Source organism: Mustela erminea, chromosome 7 (assembly GCF_009829155.1).
Source record: "Mustela erminea isolate mMusErm1 chromosome 7, mMusErm1.Pri, whole genome shotgun sequence".
In the NCBI taxonomy this organism is placed as follows: Eukaryota; Metazoa; Chordata; class Mammalia; order Carnivora; family Mustelidae; genus Mustela; species Mustela erminea.
This window is the reverse complement of record NC_045620.1, coordinates 129,539,508-129,557,634: the sequence shown is the minus strand read 5'-3', so window position 1 is coordinate 129,557,634 and position 18,127 is coordinate 129,539,508. Positions and strand designations below refer to the sequence as shown.

Below are 18,127 nucleotides of genomic sequence, written 5' to 3'. Positions count from 1 at the left end.
ATTTTGGAACACTGAAAAAAATTAAATTAAATTAAAACAAAACAAAACAAACAAACAAAGAAACAAAAAAGTGATGGCCCAGAATCAAACAGCAAAGAGATACTAGAAACAAAATCCTGATCATAGCCCAGTGTGATTAAAAACAGGAATGACACATTTTCAGTGTAAAAATTTCCTTGCAAACTGCAGACTGATCGAAACGGTAGCAAACCACACAGGTTTCCCTGGTCTCTGGGCCATTTCCTGAGATCAGGGATGACACAGCCAAAGAACAAGAGACCTACAGTAAGACAAACACAGAACCAGAGGGTTGAACCTCCATCTGCATTGGACTGAGCGGGCAGGGGGTCCGGGGACTGGCCTCAGCTCTCCTGCCCCATGGCTAGAGGGGCTCCACATGGTCTCACTGAAACATCTCAGGGACAGTGGCTATTCTCTGGCCACAGCAAGGCTTCCCGAGTTTGCAGAGTCGCCCCGCAGCAGCTCTGAAACAGCTCCGTGTCACGTATCCCCAGGATGCCTGGCACATGCCTGAAGCCAGCGCTGGGAACAGTGTGTCACTTTAGCAGGAAATAAGACCATAAAGAAGCCCTGACCTTAAAACCTTGTCAGGGAGGTCGTGATTCAGGACCGAGGCTCACCGGATCTGTTTGGGGTGACTAATTCCAATTTTCTTATTCCTATTGTTTTAAATCCAAACCGATTGTTCTCGGTCTCTTCTTTATTTTTCTTCTTTCTCTCGAATTTTAACTTTAAAAAAAAAAAAAAAAAAAAGCTCCTTCCTCCAGGAGTGGGTGAGTGACCTTCATTACTGATTTAGACAGATTTCAGGCAGGCTTTACACTCTCTGTCCCAGCTTACTGACATATATGGAAGGCATTCGGCAACAGCGGATCTTTTCACCAGAAAGCTCAGCTTTCAAAAGCTCTATTTGGGGGTCTGAGAGAGTTGGCACCCTGCGATGCTGCTTTTCATTCACACTATGGGTTTCCTACCCTGACCCAAGCGAGGCTGACTTCTGACACCCGCCTCCCCGCTCTCTACCCACAGATGCTATTTTCATAAGGCAGCCCAGGCTTTTCAGATCCTGAGCGAGCATCCTGGCCGCCTTCTTTCTTTAGTGTAATAGCCACCAAAAATACAATCAGCCCCATAGCCCTCAGGTACACATATACACATGAATGTTTTTAAAATTTTGCACCAAACTGCACAAACCGGGCACTAGCTCGAAGTCAGGAAAAGCCATTGTGAAAGCTGGAGGAAAGCCCATACAGGCGGTCCGAGACACCAGAGAAGCAAAGTTTCTAACGACTGGGTTGCGAACACACGTTAGGTTTCGTCCAAACCTCTCACAGGTGCTACGTTGTTAACGGAGGTCCCTCTCAGGCAGGTGAGTAACACCTCGCGAACTGTAGAGAGCTTTTGACTTGTTTTCAAAGTTTGTTATGTTCATCTGATCCCCGAGAGGGAGGGCTGCAAGGAGAGAAGGCCAAGTCCACCGACGCGGGGGAGAGAAGGGCCAGGCGAGGCCGTGACTTGTTTTAAAAAGGTCATTGGCGCCTAGACAACTCGCTCTCTGTTCTTCTCAGGTACCGTGAATGTGTATTCCCCCACTTTTAAAGATTTGCAACATGCATTAAAAGCCAGAGCATTCGGGGCGCCTGGGTGGCTCAGTGGGTTAAAGCCTCTGCCTTCGGCTCAGGTCATGATCTCAGGGTTCTGGGATCGAGTCCCGCATCGGGCTCTCTGCTCGGCAGGGAGCCTGCTTCCTCCTCTCTCTGCCTTCCTCTCTGCCTACTTCTGATCTGTCTCTGTCAAAGGAATAAATAAAATCTTTAAAAAAAAAAAAAAAAGCCAGAGCATTCAAGAGATCTTATCTCAAGTGCCCTGGAGAACAGTGCTTCTAGAAACCCCTACAGAACGGAGACTCCGTGAGGGCATGGGGGTCTAGACAGACAATCCCCTAGCAAGGTGCCTGTACATGGTTCATTCTAAAAAAAAAAAAAAAACCCAACCAACCAAACAAACAAAAACCTGTTGAGTAATGACAAGCCAAACTTTTCATTTTCCTACTTTATTCCTTCTAACAAAGCCACCACCTGACACACCAGCTATGAAGGAATTACTGTCCTCCCCAACTCTCACCGATGAACGCTCCACAGTTTTGGAAGAATGTCATACACACTTTGACACACAAGTCCCTCTGGTTGAAAGTCCCGTGTCACCACTGCCTTGTTGAGATGCCTTAACAGCTTCCCACCGACTTCAGGACGTCTGGCTTCAGTCCCCACTCCCCCAGACCCCCTGGCTTTGACCCTACTGAGCTACTTGCATCAAGGTCTCTGAGTTGGGCCATTGCACTATGTCCCCTTTATCCTGAGGGTGCTCGATTCTGACTGGAAGCAGAAAAGAAGGTGGGAGCTGATAGCCACGGGCGGTCTCGCAAGTGACGAGTCACCGAAGGCCACATGCTTCTGCCCGGCCCTCTTGTCTTAGCCCATCTGCATTTCACATGTTCCTGCCCCACCTCAGAAGCAGCCCAAGCCTCTCAGAGACCAGAGTTCCGCTCTGGGAGGGGAAAGTCCCGAGCAGGGAAAGTGTTCTTTTCTTTCCAGAAAGGTCTCCAGAGACAAGGCTTTCCAGGTCCCTGGGGGCCCCCCTCCCCAGCTATCCTCTGAGAAGCAGTGAGTGGAAAGTCCTTGCTGGTCTCCTGGCCTGCTTTGAGGGTTTCTCGAGAGCCTCCTGGTTCCAGCCTGTGGTCACTTTCTGTAAACACCAGTACCCAGCAGGGAACTGGGCCGTCCTGCTCCGTCCCTGGGGATTTCGGGTGAGGCCCTCTTCCTCTGGACTCCAGGGAACACCCTCCTCTCTGCAACTTTCGCTTCCAGCTTTTTCCTGGCACCTTGTTCTCTCCCCAGGGAGTCCATCCCTTTGATGGCTGTCCAAGAAGGAAGTGGCTAATTGGAGTTTAGAAGTGGCATTCCTTCAAAATAACCATTTTTTATCAAAAGAATCACAAATAGTCTTTAATGAGAACACTTGGCCTTCCAAAAAGAAGCAGAAGAAAAGGAGTGGACTTCTACACGCTGCACACTTCCTCTCCCCTAGGCCTGAGCCGGGGACTGGGGATGTGAAAACCAAGGATGTAAGAGGCCTTCCCTCCGGGCTGCACAGACCAGTATGCGCGCAGAGCAGTGGAAAAGGTGACCCTAAAAATACAGTGAAGGCTTTCAGTCAGAGGGAAAAACACGGGGTGACTGAAATCACAGGCCAGGGTGCCTGGGTAGCTCAGTTGTTAAGCGTCTGCCTTCTGCTCAGGTCATGATCCAGGGTCCTGGGACCAGGCCTCGCACTGGGCTCCCTGCACAGCGGGAAGCCAGCTTCTCCCTCCCCCACTCCCCCCTGCTTGTGTTCCCTCTCTCACTGTGTCTCTCTCTGTCAGATAAATAAATAGAATCTTAGGGGAAAAAAAGGAAAGAAAATCATAGGCCAGCCCTAGACTGTCATCCCAACACCTCTGTTTACCCCTGCCCACCTGTCTACTCAACGACAAGCCCTGGTCTCCCAGTTGGTCCTTCAACGGGCTGGGTACACCTACCCTGCCTACCCTCTTTCTGGACCATGTCTTCCCTAGCCAGGTGCACGGCTCATTCTCTCACTTCCCTCAGACCTTCCTTCATCCTCACCTTTTGCGGGGACGTCTGTGACCACCCAACGTCAAGTAGCAACCCTCCCCCCATTCACCCCCACTCTGCCCACCTTCTCTGCTTCAGTCTTATGCATGGGACACGGGACATCTAACATAACACGCATTTTACTTGTTCGCATGTTTATGGTGCATCTTTCCCCCGTGGAATAGAGTTTTATGGGGGCAAGGAGCTTTTTTGCCTGATTCACTGCTGAATCTCCAGACGTTGACACCGAGGAGAAATGCCCAGCTCACTGTGAATGCCTGATAAATATTTGTTGAGTAAGTGGATGGATGGATGGGCGGATGGACGGATGGATTTGGCAAGAGTTGGGGCATATATCCAGGAGAGGGTAGTACCAGAACCAAAACTCAACGGATCCTTTTTTTTTTTTTTTTAAGATTTTATTTATTTATTTGAGAGAGAGAGAGTGAGTGCGAGAGAGCACAAGCAGGGGAGGGGCAAAGGGAGAAGGAAGAGCAGGCTCCCTGCTGAGCAGGGAGTCTTATCTGGGATTCAATCCCAGAACCCTGGGATCACCACCTGAGCTGAAGACAGATGCTTCACCGACAGAGCCACCCAGGCGCCCTCAAAGGATCTTCTGGGTCAGTAAAATGCATCTCAGATGAGATCGAGGCCACTCAAGGTGTAAGAAACAGCGCAGAGGATCACAGGGTGAGGGAGAGAAAACTGAATGGGAAGAAATCACAGAGGGAGACAAACTATGAGAGACTCTTGATTCTGGGAAACCAACTGAAGGTTGCTGGAGAGTGGGTGGGGGGGGGATGGGGTAGCTGGGGGATGGGCCTTAAGGAAGGCACGTGATGTGATGGGCACCGGGGGTCATCTGCAACTGATAAATTATCAAACATCTGAGACTAATGATGTACTGTGTGTCAGCTAATTGAATTTAAATAAAAATTTTTAAAAAATCATTTTGGAAAAAGAAGGCTGAGCCCACATGTGATCTTGGCTAAATCATGTTACCGCTTTCTCCTCTGTAATATGACACTAATGCTTAATGTTGGCAAGTCTATGATGAGCAATGAAACTGAAATAGGAGTTCAGACTAACTGAAATGAGCTAGGGACGGTGCAGGCTAATGCAAGATGGGGAAAGACAAGAGGAACACTGCCTTTCTCCACAACCACCAAACTAGGTTCCAACCGCAGCCGACGGAGACTGAGGAAGCCAGGCACAAAGCGGGTGTGAGCAGGGTGGGTCAGCTGAACTTGATCTCACAGTTTCACAAGGGATGCCTTGGTCCCAGGCCAGAAGCAAAATCCCAAGCGCACTCTAGAACTACATTCTAAATTGTTCATTCACAAAGTGAACCATCCCCTTTTTATATGCTATTTGCTTTTGTGTACATCATGGCATCTGAGTCTGAATTTTGCCCTCTGTAAGATAAAGGCCACATCTTTTCCTACTAAATGACACAGAAAAGCTTCTAGAGGAATGTCTGCTACTTTGGAAGTACATAGTAAAAGTTTGTTATATGGAAATACAGTGACTGCATGAAGTTTACATTACAGCAGGGAGAGCCATGGGACTCCATTCTGGAAAAAGGCAGCGCACTCCAACTCAGATTGTATTTTCTGAGGCTTAAGGAGAGTCATGGCAGGGGGAAAAAAAAACGTATTTTCCTAAAAAATAAGATTGTGGCCTGGAAGCAGTGAACTATGTGGTGTGGGTAAGTGTGGGATTTTGAGAGCCGGGCAGTTTGGAGTCAAAATCCTTGGGCCCCTTTCAGTCCTATGTCTCAAAGCAAGTTTGTAAAATTCTCTTGACATCCTTGCCTTTATCTTCAAAAGAGAAATCAACAGATCTGCCTTGCAAGGTTGTCTATAGGGTGAGAAATGCACCTAGGCAGCCTAGTAAAATAGAATTAATAGGTGCTCCTTGTGCACGGAAGAGCGTAACTCATTGGTACTAATATAACTGAACATTTGAGTGGGCTTTGAAAAACGAGGGGCCCTGCTGGCCCTGGGTCATAAAAATAATTCATGCGCATATACCATAAAATATCAAAAACACCATCGCTATTTCTGTTTCTATGAGCTACTCAGAGTATTTCCTGAACTTGAGGTTGAGCAGATAAATTTGTACAACCCACAACCTCGCTAGTAGGTTAGCGAGTGAATGATGTCAAAAAGGGAGGAGGAGATAGCATCTTGACACAGTGCTTTAAAAGGAAGTCAAAATAGGAAACGTGCACAGAACACTTCATTCACTCGAGCACGAGCTTACAGGCTTGCTCCCAGGCACGAGGGAGGAAAGCCCGCATGTGGATGGACCCTCTGGGGAGGGACGCCACCACTGCAGACCGGAGCCAGGCTTTCCTTCTTCCTTTCCCGGAGAGCCTTGGGCCCAGAGTCGGGGGCCAGGATTCCCTCTTCGACCCCAGGAACTGCTCTACTCTTCATCTAGTGAAACTCACTTATTAGTCGGTGACCGGGATCCGGAGAGGGAAGAGGAGTGCAGAAAGTTAGTGAGTCAGGGCAGACCTCAGTTCCCCGGGGACTCCCCAGGCCCTGCTTCTTCCATATCCTGCTAGGTCTTCAGGCTCCTTGGAAGCTTAGGAAGCTAAACTGAGCCAGGATCCCTCGCTTCCTACTTCGGTTCCTTCTGCGCTCTCCCCTCCAGGCTCCCAACTCCACTTAGCTTGCACGAGAGGACCCGAGTACCACGGTTCCTGGGATAGAGGCAGCTGCCACAGTTTTCCTTCTGGGTTTCTCTTTTTCCTTCTCTTGCCTTTCTCCTTCGTCATCTTTTCCTATGTCCCCCAACTGGCTGTTAAACAAAACTGAGTAACTTCCTCGTCCTTTACCTTTGAAACCTTATATTCGGGTTTTCTTTCATTTATTTTATTTTTAAAGTAATAAGTTCAAAGGATTCGAGTATTTTCAAGGATGTCTAGAATAAGACTTGACAGAGGTCTCTGTTTCCCAAGCAAAAGGATGAGCTATTTCCCCCTAAGAAACATAATGTAGTGGCTTCCTGACAGGGAAGCCCAGAATTGCCGAGCGCAGGGGTCACTGGTCCTTGAAACATAAAAGGTTCCTTAGCCCTGAAGAAGCACTTCAGTGGTCAGTCCCCCATTGAGCTACAGAGAAACCAGGGCTCAGGTCGAGGTGGGCCTTGTTCAGAGTACACCTAGCAGGGCTCAGGTCTTGGCAGCGCCTCCCAGAATCTGAAAGGGCTCCCTAACATGTGCATCGGAAGTGCATGCACACACACACACACACACACACACACACACACACACGAGTCCAGGCCTCTCTAACTTATAAGCATCAGCCATTCCCAGAAATACCCCCACCTCAGCGTGCCCTGGTGTCTATGCTCTTTCCTGCTCCCCAGTGGCTCTCACAGTCTCTGCGAACAGAAAGGCAACAGGATCCTAAAATTGGAGGTCACTTCTCCACTGTGGAAAACCCCTGTCCACAGTCAGGCCCCTGGTTCCTAACATGAGTTACCGGGAGGTGAGATGGCCAGGGTGGGTGCTCAGGGAGAGGCCGATCTACTGGAAGTTAGGCCCGATCTAACTTCCACAGTTAGATCCGGGAAGACAGGTGAAATGTTCACCCTGGCAAAAGCCAGAATGATGATACCTGAAGTGTAAACTTAAAAGGCAAAGAAATAAAGAAAGAGAGAGAGAGAGAGAGAGAGAGAGAATGAGATTCATCCCCAAAGCCCTTTCCCTACAGCTTCTATAAGCCATGCTTAGCTCGTGAAGGTACACTCTTCCATTTCCCTGGGCAGAGCTTCCTGGTCCCAAGGTCTACAAGAGGGAACTTTCATGCTCCTTCCTGACTTCTCAGCAACGCTGAGTGGCCTCAACCACTACCCTAGGCAAGAGAGAAGCTGTGGGGAAGGCCACCTCCACCAGGGACCCGGTCACCAGCAATGTTTGCGGGAGTGTCACTGAGTCCTTGCTGGGCAACGGTGCAGGGCCTAGAGCCCCAGGGGATCCCACACAAACCAGTCCCGAGGAATCAGAAGGTCAGTGCTGTGAGAAGGAACAGCCTGAGGAAACCGATGCAGAGTGTGGGGAAGCCTCGTGGCCTCCCTCTCTGGTCCGCATGGAGGCTGGATGAAAGCTACCAGAACACGGCCAGCAAGCCAGCTGCTGAGCTCTTTTCACTCTCTTGGGGGCCCCCCACCTCCACTCCCAACCTCTCAGAGAGGGAGAAAGACTTAATTGACTTAGAAACCACGTTCCTAGGGCCCAGAGAAGGGAAGCAACAGCCCAAGCTGAACGGCCAAGTCAAGAGCAGACCTGTGATAAGAAGCAAGACCTTCTCACGCTCGGCTGGCCGCTTTCACTTCCCCTGGTCCACTCTTCAGGACCTGGTTCCTCCTCACGTGGCTAAAACGATGAGTAAGACTTAAAAATTCCCTTCTACCTTCCTCCACAGGCCAATGATGACATTGGACTAGAAGCCACACCAGACCAAACATTCCCAGCTTATTTTTAGTTCTATGGAATTTTCTGAAAAATCACTTTGTCTCCATGAAACTTTGGAACTGCTGCTTTAAAAGGTTTTGTTGTTGTTGTTGTTGTTGTTGCTGTTGCCTTTGTTGTTTTGGGTCCGTGCCAAGGATGGTCGTTTAATATTTTTTCCCTATTACAGTGGATCCTTGAATAACACAGGTTGGAACCATGCGGGTCCCTTATACTTGGATTTTTTTTTTTTTAACAATTGCAGTACAGAACTATAAATATATTTCCTCTTCCTTATGATTTTCTCAACACTTTCTTTTCTCTAGCTTCCTTTATTGTATGAATATAGCATGTAATACCTATCCCGTACACAATATGCGTTAAGGAATGAATGAACCAAGTCCCCATACCAACTGGTACCAAAAGTAGGATGCTCAAGGGCCCACTCATATCTTCCCAAGCCCCCAACTCAAGGGATGCTGTGTGTTCTTATGGGCTTTTGAAGAAGAAGCCCACGAACCCTTCTTTGAAATCTCTTCCCTACATGTACTTCTAAATTCAGAATCTTTCAGGCTTTAAAACAATAATATAGAGCATGTATTACGTATACCCTGGGTAGGGTGGGGGGCACTCATCCATCTGATGAAAGCTTACCCACCTAGAGCGGTATAAATAAAAGCTACCCATAGTCTCAGGTACGATCAGGCCAGCTTTTGCTTCCAAACGAGCTAGGAGAGATAAAACTGTAACTTTTCAGATGATTTTGGATTTTGGACTTGCGAAAAGGGGAATGTCAGAAAACAGCTTATGAACTCATTTTTCTGTCTAAGACACTCATGGGCCCAGATTTGAAACCTCAACACTCCAGAAAGAAAACACACACACACACGCACGCACGCACAGTAAGAAAAAGACTTAGGGTGACTTACAGAGTCAGCACAACCCTTATACTACACTCCAGCAAACACTACAGCCAGCTTCAATTCAAGTATAAAATGAAGGCTCCCAGCTAGAAGCATCAACCCAGAGGAGTGGATTCGGGGGATTTGTCGGGGGCAATTCAGGAATGTATCTCTAAAGGCAAAGAGAAGCCCCAGGTCATTTTCTACCCCAAACAACAAATAAAGAGGCGCCTAAAGGAAGTAGCAAAAAATTCTCAAAAATTTTCTTCGACAAGCAGGTACAAAAGGGAGACTGAGATAGGTTTAATTGATTTGTCCTTTACAATATTCCTGAGACACAAGTATCATTAACTTCAGCTCATAAATTACAAACCTCAGCAAGCCTGAGGAATTTGCCGAGGGGAAGAGCCAGGATTGCAACCCAGGTTTGCTTTGCTCTCTCTGTAGCCCTAGGATATTCTCCAGAACTTGCAGATGCACATCTCACCTCCAGACCTCTCAAAGAGCTGTAGCCCTGTTGCAGCTTCCATGAAGCCGAATTCTTGTGCTAGCCTTGGAAAGCCTTTGATACTGGCTCCCCAATCTATCTGTCTCTTTCTCTTAACTTCGGTTTTTGTGCAATAGAGGAAGTAGACCAAAGGTGTCGTTCCAGTTTTGAGGACAGGCAAGTCCGTCGTTCTGCAACTGAGCCCACAGTTCTCTCGTGTTCCTGTGACCTCCAGCTGTCGCAGGGAGAGGTCTGAAAAATAAGTTCTGCACAGCCTGCCTCAACTGGGTGGGTTCCACAGCTCAGCAAGGCCATATGCCGCACACACCAGAGGCTCAGCTCATTCCTGCTGGATGGCGTTCTCTGATGAAGTGGGCTGAGCAAAGGACACCCTCCAAGGACATCAGTCTGATGCAGAGATACGGTCCCAGGGAAGCCTGAAAATACAGGTCTATTTTCTTCTTCTCCTCCTCCTCCTCCCTCGCCCCCCCTCCTCCTTCTTCGTCTTTTCAATTTCAAGGTAAGGAAGCACATCTAGCTCTTTGAGATGAGGATTTTAGCCGAGACCCACGCTTATTAATTGCACCCTCGTCACACACACACGGCTCTCATCTCTCGTGTGGGTGACAGAGAGAGAGAGACCAGGCTTTGCAGGCACACAGATGTGGCTTCGGGCATCAGCCCACAACCTTCCTTAACGAGGTGACTTTATGCAAAGCTCCTTAACACCCCTGCATTTCTGTTTCCCCATCCAGAATGGGGATATCCGTTTCAAAAGTTCTTCAGAAGACGGCTAAAAGTGATCCGAAATGCTCATAATTGCTGTGGACAATAATTTCCATGCCTCGGAAGGTGCGAGGGCCCATGTTGGACCGAGAGGACCATGAGCCTCAGACAGATGAGAAGTTGCTCACCTCCCAGCCCCAGCACACTGCCACCCTAGTCTAGGAAACTGGGACCCAGTCCCATGGTTGCTTCTGGAAGGGCCTGTGTTTGGTTGTCAGTGGGAAAGATGGGACTTGATGCTGTGCTGAGAGAGTTGTGGGTTCGTCATTGTTCCTCACAATCCTAAAATGATTGTGCATTTTCATTTATTCCAAAGCTCAGGGATTATCAAACCAAATTTATTCTTTTAAAGGACATTAACTTAAAGCATTTGTGGTAGCCAAGACATCTGTGAAGCCAAGCCCCTATCTCCATGTCAGCAGAGACCCTGGGAAGTGGGAGTAAGCTGGTGACTCCTCCCGGCCTCTGCTGAGCTAGAGCTCCTGCATTCCTTTTGTCTCTCCCTGTTGTCATTGGCCTTGACTTCCACTCATTTATCTGATGGTCAATCAGAATGGCGGATTCCTTTTCTGAGAAGGACAGCGAGGTTTCTCTGCTCTTTGAGAAAATTATTTGAAAATGCCCTTGGCTCTCCCCATCCCCAGCTTGGCCTTGGTGGCCCCCCTGACTAAGGCTGCCAGGTTTGCCCCTTCCCGGGCGTATTAGAATCATCAGGCTCGATGCAGAAGGACTCTTTTAAGCCCTCAAATCCAACCTTTCCGTTTCACTGACAGAGAAACTGACCCAGGCAGCGAGGAGCAGGGCTGAGAGCCACGCCCGGGTCATCAGCTGCCCCAGCCACGCGTTTTCGCCCTCTCCCTGCAACGTGTCAGGTGTAATTCAGGGGATCCATAAATAACACAATAATAACTCTCACTGTGTTGCAGCAAGAGTCAAAATGATTACATTTCCCTCTTTTTCTGGCACACGGCATTCTATAGGACAAACGACAAGGATCCATTTAGGTACGCGGCTTCTCCTCTGCCTCGCCCGAAATGACAGCCAGCTGAGGGCAGGGACGATGCCCTCTTGATCACTGTACCCTACCTAGCACAGCACAGGGCAAGAGCCCACCCCATACCTATTTGTTAAATGAATGAATGATCTCATTTTAATGCTTGATCCACCATAAAACTGCAATTCTTTGGGGGCAGACCATTTCCCCAGTTTCATTTTAAAGATCTAATTATCCACACCATACAGAATTTTTATTAGAAAGTGAAGTCATTAAATAAGCAGACACCAGACTCAGGCCCTGAGATAATTGCAAATAGAAACACATCTGTCTGCAGCACTAAGCTGGACCCAGGAAGCCCGTTGCTGGGCGAACAGGGCACCCATTTTCAGCACTTGGATTCATTGGGACAATGGCTTTCCTAACCAGGGAAATCAGGCTTCTAAATTACCTGAGAAAGGCCAGGAGTGAGCAATTTTTCAATCGCTTTTCAGTACCTCCATCTTCCTAGACATGGGTTATGATGCCTGCATCCAAACCACCCTCTCTTTTAAAAGCCACCCACCCACATTTCCTGACCTTGCTGCTTTGGTCCCTATATATTCCTGGGACGTACCTGTCATGCTTTCTGTTCGTATGTTCAGTTATAAAATCAGTTCAATTTATTTCAATGACAAACCAGCAATCCATTCTTGAGCAAAGGAAGCTACTTCTAGCATCATCGAACATTTTCTCTTAACTCAGACATTTCAGACTCCTCCATTCATCACTTCTAGGAATGAGGCCTCAGCCAACCACACAAAGCTTCATTAATGCTACACTGAGAGCAAAATCCTTATTAAAGGTCTCTAAATATTTACTACGAGTCTAAGTTACTGACCAGTTCCACTCCCGTTGAAATCTGCTCTCCTTCTCCAAACACAATTATTTTAGGTCACTGACACACCAGCCAAGGAAATGACAAGACTGTATACTATGGCAGAAAGTGCAAGCAGGCCCCAGTTTTAAATTCTGGCCCTGTCCCTTACTAGCTGATAGACTCTGCCAGTTACCTTGCCTTTCCCGCTTTCCCGAACTATAGAAAAGGAGACAAGAATACTAACCTCACAGAGTTCTGGTGATGATTTGAGAAAAATGTAACATGGTTCACGTCACAGTGTAGCATGGCACATGTTACAATGTAACATGGTTCACGTCACAGTGTAGCATGGCACATGTTACAATGTAACATGGTACATGTTACATTGTAACATGGTACATGTTACAATGTAACATGGTACATGTTACAATGTAACATGGTAACTTCAAAAAAAAGAAGCTAAACACCCCAGTATAAAACATATGAAACATTCATTTTCAAGCGTTCTCTGACAAAGGAGCCAAGAGTACACAATGGGGAAAGGGCAGGCTCTTCAACAAATGGTGTTGGGAAAACTGGACAGCCACGTGCAAAAGAATGAAACCAGACCATGACTTTGCACCATACATGAAAATGAACATGAAGTAGATTAAAACCTTGCAAGTAAGATCTGAAACCATAAATGGCCTAGAACATACAGGCGATAAGTTCCCTGACACTGGTCTGGACAATGACTTTTTGGATCTGACAATAAAAATCAAAGGCAAAACAGCAAATTACAGTATTCTCACGGATAGTAACATATTCTTGAACTCAGAGTGTCCTTTTGGCCATTTCAAATTCATTCCTCTTTGAGAAAACAAAGTTGGTGATTTGCATAAACTCACTGTGTTTGGAGCATAGTTTATCTGTCGAGAGATATCTCGCAGACTGACCAGCAGTTGAGGAACTGGAACATGGGCAATTTTTAACCTTTCCAGATAATGAATAGATCTCCAAAGGCCAGAATTAGTCCAAAGAGCTCCCCACCTCCGTTCTAAGAGGACCCAGAGGCCCAGTAACTGAGAACTCTTTTCTAATCAATGAGAGTAAATAAGAGCAAGTCTACTGTGAGGTGGGCACCATGCCAGATGCCATAAAGACGTGAGATCATTTCCTTCCTAGAAGGCAAGTATCAGTATTACCATTTTACAGGTACGACAACTGAGGCTCGGAGGGGTTAGACAGTCCTGCAGGATCCCACATCTGGGACACAGCAGCAGCAGAGTCTGGATTCATAGCTGACTCCAAAATCTACTTCTTTCCCATCACCGTTCTGCACTGTCAGGTAAATCATGCAGCCTCTGAGAAAGGATTATAAGCAGGATGAAGGAGGAACCAGAGGATACCATGGGTTGAAGAGTCGAAACTCAGCAAGGCAGGGCTGGCTCCCGGCCGTGGGCCACTGCTGTTCCTGCTCACCACCAGAGGGGCTCTGGAACAATCACCCCATCGCCACGCAGGGTGGACTCGGGATCCCCAAGTGGGCAGTGGTAAGACAACTAAATTGTAGCCACCAAGCACAAGATGCCTGATTCAACATTAATGCGTGACCTAGTCAAGTTGTCTGAGGCCACACCTCTCCCTGACTTTCCTTCAACGCGCCACCCCTCTGACGAATCATAAGGATCTCTTTCTATGTCTGACTTCATTCTTTGAGAAGAGAAATGATGGACAGGGTTTTAAATGTTCAGTTCCCAAAACTTTATTTGGTTCAGAGTAGATGCTCGTTGAAGGTCAAGTGGATGAAAGGTGAATTCAACATCAAGGCTGGACAAGATGACTTCGGACGGTGCCTCCCAACCCTGAGGTATCACGGCTTAATGATTCCTAGACCAGCTTTCCATCTCCAGGCAACAGTTCAGGGTCTCTTCTTCAACACTGAGATTTCCCAAAGGGATGAGAGCATTATAGGTGCTTCAGGACTTCAGCCCTTCAAAACACCCCCTACAGGCTACTCCTTGCCATCCTTCAGGAACAAGCAAACACGGCTATTGGAACAGATGCTGTCAAACCCGTTTTAAAGACTGTAAACTGAGGCCCATAGGACTGAATTGACTTCTCCAGGGCCAACATTTGACAATGAAGCTGCTGATTCCCTAGTCTTTTCATGCTACCAAGCCTGGAGCATAGATAGGCAAAGCTGGGGTGGGGGTGGGGGCAGGGCGGTGGGAAAGAAGAAAGTATGCAAAAAAGTGAAAATAAAAGGGAAGAGGGGGGCAGCTTCTCTGGAGAGTGTCACTGACAGCTGACAGTCGGTGACCTATAGCCCTGGCCAACTCTGAACTCCTCACTCTGGGCTGGCTGGGCTGGGGGTGGGGGTGGGGGTTAACTTGGCTCTCAGTGCCCCTGACTTACCAGTTGCATCTAGGCCCTGAGAGCAAAAGCAAACTGAATGCTTCTTGGTGCTGAGTAAAGAAACAGGAAGTGACAAGTGGCTTCATTCTCCTCTGAACTTGGGTCTCCAACAGTTGGGGTCGAGGGTGCACCAAAGACCTGACAGCAGTTCCCTGGCAGCTTGCCACTGTGGGAGTCAGTGGCACCCCCAGAACACGGGGTTTAGGGGGCCCTGTTGTCCCGGGAGGAGCAAGACCAGGAAGCCTACAGGGTAGGAGGTCAGGGACATAGGCCTTTGGGGGCAGCTCCATCACTGTTCCATTCGTTGAACAAAAACGGAGCTCTGACTACAGGCTAAATCCAGACCTGAGGGAGATGGCTCACTCTGAGCTTGGTTTTGTCATCTGCGAAGTGGGGACAGCCCCGAACCCACAGGGCTGTCACGAACATCAGCGAGCTCCTTCACTACACATGGAGTCTATTATTAGCACGAAGGCAGGATGGGAGGCATGGTGTGCCTGAGACGGAGGCGCTGCCCGCTTCCCAGAGCTGGAGGCAGGAGGCAGTGTGGGCAGGTCCGTCCCCACCTCTCTCCCGTCGCAGGAGCCCGGGGCCAGAAGGAGGTGAAGTTTTGCCAGCCCCCAGCCTGGGCCCAGCGCCCATGTTTATGACTGTTTATTTCAGAGCAAGTAGAAAGGAGAAATTAGAGTCATAAAAGACAGGACAACAGACCAATAAAAACCAGCTCCCAGAAGAGTCAGAAGGAAGAAGAGAGGCAAAACTGTCACCATAGCAACACAAGACAGTCAGAAGCACGCAGGAAAAACAGCCCCTGCTCTGCCTACTCTCATCACAGCCAAGCGAGCCTGGGACCCCACTCGGGGCTCAGTGAAAGCCCAGACCCACCCCAAGGCCAGAGTCCCCAGGCCCAGATACGCAGCCTGACCTGGCTAGCAGCCACCCTCCTCCTGCTGGCCCTTCATTGCAGCACAGGGCCCAGCCTTTCCCGGTCCCAGCCCAGCTTGCTGTGCCCTGGGGACTCAATGCAATGCAGATGGCCCAGGCCCTATCCAGAGGGACGGAGATAGTGAAAGACGGGAAAAGTTTCCAACAGAGTAAAGCAGGAGGGCCACAGAGCTGTGGGGCGACCGAGGTCCCAAACACCTGCCCCTGGAGTCCCTGGGGCACAAGCAGGGAAACAAGGACATGGGTGAGGAGACCAGGCCCTGGAGGGTGGCCTGTCACTGCACGACTCCACACACCCAACACAGTGGCTGGGGGAATTCCTAGGATCTGGGGGTGGACTCAGCAAATACCCCCGGAGGTCTTAAATGACAAATGTTTTCGTTCTGGTCCCTGGGAACACTGGCCAGCAAGTCAGGACAGCTTGAAGAAGGATCCGGGAACCCACTGGCTCATTTTGACAGAGGCTTCTTAGTCTTTTGGCTGGCAGGCAAGACAGGTGTCTCCACCAAATAGCACTGCTGGCCTGGGACCAGCCTTTTGGGAAGTGGGTCAAATTGTTCCCAGAGCGCAAGATCTGTAAAGTCCCTTTTGCCAGACTGGGATTCTCAGGAGGAGGAAGGTGATAGGGCCAGGAGGCCCGGGTCCTAGACACAGCAGTGCGCTGACTGGCTAAGAACATCTAGGGCAGGTGGCCGCAGAAGGGTCCAGGTGTGCAGGCACTGGGGGCAGAGGGGTGGCGGTCGTCCTTGCTCTGGCGCTGTAGAGAGAGGCGGGGAGCCTGGGCCTCTGGTGGTGGGAAGGGGGAAGCAGAAGGTTGGGGTGTCCTGGAAGAATGGCTTTGGAGCTGAAGATACCTGGCTGGGGGCGGAGAAACCGGGAGTGGGGGTGGGGGGGGCGGACGACCGAGTGGCTGAGGGGTGATGGGGGTGACCTGTAACACAATCGGGAAGCAGTCCTGGGGATCGGGGCAACCGGCGCACAGACGGACATCTGGAAGGCGATCGCAGAATTAGGACCGAAGGACTGGGTCCTCCGCTCTCTGTCCCTCCCTCCCTTGAAGGCTGCCGGGGCATCGGGAGCTGGGGAAGGATGGCAGGGCTCTCGGCGGCGCCTCCCGAGCCCCCTTCCCTGCAGATCCCCACCCGCGCTCCCCGTCGCGCCCCCGCCGCGTCCGCGCTGCGCTCACCCGGGGTCGCCGCCGCCCTGCTCGGCCGCGCGTCCGCCGCTGCCCCAGCTGCCGCCGCTGTGGACGCCTCTCCTGCGGCCGCCGCAGCCTGCGAGACGGCCCCGGAGCCCCGCCCCGGCCCGCCCCGCCCCGGCCCGCCCCCAGCCCGGCCCGCTGCGGCCGCCCCGCCCCGCCCCGGCCCGCCCCGGCCCGCCCCGGCCCCCGGGGCTCCCCACCCGCGCCGGCACCCGCCTAGCCCCACACGCGCGCGGCGACCCCTTCCGCGCCCCCGGGAGTGGTGCTGGCCGCCTGCGCACACGGTAGCCCCGGCCTCCTTTCGGCCTTGGCCACTCGGCATTGGCCTCCGCGAGCAAGCCGGGACCAGCCCTTGCAGCTTCTGCACACGGAATTCCTTCATACCCATTATGCCCTCCAAGGAAACCGGAGAAGGGCCTTGCAGTCCACCCCAAGAGGCGCAGGCCACCCTCAATTTAGTGTTCGTGCCCCCAGCCAGACCGCCCTAACCTCTTCCCACCCTCTCACGTTACTTTGGGTTCTGAAGCCGCCTTCCTCCCTGTCCTTCCGTGTTCATACTTTGAACAGATTCCTAGCTTTGGGGGCTGCAGGGATCTGATGGGACCACCAAAAAAGTCTTTCAAATGCTCCAATCCAAATAACGTTAACTGCTCTAAAGAGTAAGCCTGCAAAAACACTTGAAAAAATTCTGTGATGCCAGGGAAGTGTGGGAGATTAGGGAGTGTCACTGTCGTGATCATTGTTTTAAAGCATCTGCCATGAAGGCTTTCTGCATTAGAGAGAGATTCAGGAAACCCGAGAGGTGCAGGGTGCCAAACAGGTTGTGAGTCAGAGCTCTTCTTGGGGGGCTGGGGGCCGCCTTCTCCTACTTCCTTTCCCAGTCAGCCAGAGCATCGTGAAACATTTCTGGAAGCCCATACAATGGGCCTCGTCCTGTGAAGGGAACCCGGTCAGGGTCAGGGGGTGTGTGGGTGGGAGCATAAGGCGTCCCAGGTCCCAGAGTGTGGAGAGCTTCAGGAGACTTTGGTCAATGCCATCTCCTTTCTGAGTTTCCCATGCTTCAGGGGATGTCATCCCTGCCTTCTTCAGACTCTGAAAAGCTGCCTAGCATGGCTCCAGCGCTGGGTTTTGGTAAGAATTCAGGGAAGGCCCAGGAGGGCACAGTCTAGTTAGAATGACTAATAATAACTAGGAGTCTAGTTAGTCTCCTGGGTGGAAGTGTCCTTAGAACGAACGCTTGCCCCTTCTTCATTTGGGAGTCAAGACCCCTCATGTCTGGCCCAGGCCCGGTTGTCAATCTCTGCAAAGAAAATCCATTTTAACTTGGGGTGTCTCTATTAGAAGACCCTTCTTAGTGCCTGCCCATACATACACACACCCAAACTTCTGGCTTATTCTCTCCACCTTGGACCTGGCCGGG

At 50.1% G+C, this 18,127-nt stretch overlaps 1 protein-coding gene across 2 annotated transcripts in view; it reads right to left on the bottom strand.

The window, feature by feature from the left end:
• The window catches only part of CYRIA (CYFIP related Rac1 interactor A), a 104,828-nt gene extending 88,018 nt beyond the window's left edge, over positions 1-16,810 (bottom strand). For both annotated transcript variants that reach the window (XM_032353256.1, XM_032353257.1), the window contains exon 1: positions 16,693-16,810. The gene's annotated coding sequence lies outside the window, so the exon portion shown is untranslated. The remainder of the gene's footprint in view (positions 1-16,692) is intronic.
• Positions 16,811-18,127: the final 1,317 nt, after the last annotated feature.